The 1,811-nt window shown below is 41.4% G+C and overlaps 1 non-coding gene across 1 annotated transcript; it reads right to left on the bottom strand.

Annotated features, from left to right (window-relative positions):
- On the bottom strand, nt 1-72 carry trnaw-cca (transfer RNA tryptophan (anticodon CCA)). Its single transcript has one exon. It is a non-coding gene; the product is annotated as a tRNA-Trp (tRNA).
- Between the last annotated feature and the right edge of the window lie 1,739 nt (nt 73-1,811).

The following is a 1,811-nucleotide window of genomic DNA, read 5'->3' as shown; positions in this document are numbered from 1 at the left end:
TGCCCCCGACGTGATTTGAACACGCAACCTTCTGATCTGGAGTCAGACACGCTACCATTGCGCCACGAGGTCTGCTGATTATGCAAGTACACCAACTTTCGTTTTGATTAATGCATATCTGTTTCTTTTTAAGGCATATACCATATGCATATATGCCTATACGTTATATGCCTCTACGTTCTTTTTGAGTAATACATACACATAATCTTTCTTTTTGATTAATATAATTTCATCTATAATATTTATTGATCCCCAGTGGGGAAATTACAATTTACACTCTGTGTACACTTTTTCAGTAATCCACACACAGGCCTGAAATACACACACACACACACGCTCAGGATCTATTCAAGCACTAATGGAGAGATGTGAGAGTGAGTAGGCTACCAGCTGGACCAGCGCCTTGAGCGGTTGGGGGGGTACCTGGCAGTTACCAGGATGTGAAGTGGCATCCAACCACCACTCTGTAATTGGTCCGCATGGGGACTTGAACTGGCGACCCTCCGTTCCCAACGCAGCTCCCTACATGTGCCAACATTCTATTTTTTACAGTGACATATCTGATTGTAACGGCAAATGTCAGGAAATATGGAGGGGCATTAAGACATCTTTTTAAAGCAGATGGACTTTTCCTTAAAGGAGAATTCCAGTCAATTTCAACACGTAGCTCTGTAGTTTGTACATTGGGTCTGTCAGTGGAGAGAGAATGAAACCAATCGGTGGTGTCTACCCCGTGTTTATCCTCCTGCTAGAGTTAGCACCCAACAGCCTTAAACAGGGACTGTTAGTTTAAACCTGTTTTTTAGCCTCTAAACAACCAATCAACCTCACTGAATACCAAACTGATTTTCACATGTTCTTTTGCTGCAAAGGTCATACATGTAGCTATGATACAGAACAGTATAGAATATTCTATGATATAAAGTCACAGACGTCTGAGATCAAAACTGGGAACATAATCCCTGAAAATGGAGAAACACGGGACATTTCCAGTTTGACTATCAATCTGACTGAAAAACCTAATGTTGTGTCTTTATTTGATGTAGGCTATGATTGGTATTATGTAAATGTACTGTATTTTCTAGCGCTTTACAGTCTTAACACTGTCAAAGCGCTTTTACTCTACAGGAATTCACATTCACACACATTTGAACACTGTGGCTTGGGCTGCCGTACATGCCCCTGCGCATCGGATAACATCATACTCCGAGGGCACACCGGGGGTAACTCGTTCAGTGTCTTGCCCAAGGACACTTCGACAATGACTGCACGGGCAGGGATCGAACCACCAACCTTCCGATTGGCGGCAACCGCTCTACCACTGAGCCACAGCCGCCCTATTATGCAATCACACACCTGTAAATATGGTAGAGAAGCAGAAACAGATATTGGAGTAAAGTCAGATATTTTAATTTAAATTATAGAAACAAAATGATTATATTATTAGAGTCTACTTGAAGCTTTTTTTTTGTCTCTCTCTTCTCTCACTCATACACACACACACACACACACACCCACACACACAGACACACACAGACACACTGTACTACCACGTTGTTCTGCATCCATCTCCTCCCAGCCTTTGACATTTAGCAGCCCCACTCCCAACACCACACACAACAGACACACACACACCACACACACACACACACACACACACACTAGGGCGGCACGATATTGACAAAATGTGATATTGCAATATTGATTATGAAAACTGTAATATCAATATGTTTTCTGATATTTTAAACGTGTAAAATTACAAAATATATTCATAACAAATTAAACTATTTCTCTTACAACAAAAGGGTTAT

Source organism: Etheostoma spectabile, unplaced genomic scaffold (genome assembly GCF_008692095.1).
Source record: "Etheostoma spectabile isolate EspeVRDwgs_2016 unplaced genomic scaffold, UIUC_Espe_1.0 scaffold00018403, whole genome shotgun sequence".
NCBI lineage: Eukaryota > Metazoa > Chordata > Actinopteri > Perciformes > Percidae > Etheostoma > Etheostoma spectabile.
This window is presented reverse-complemented; position numbering and strand designations above follow the sequence as displayed.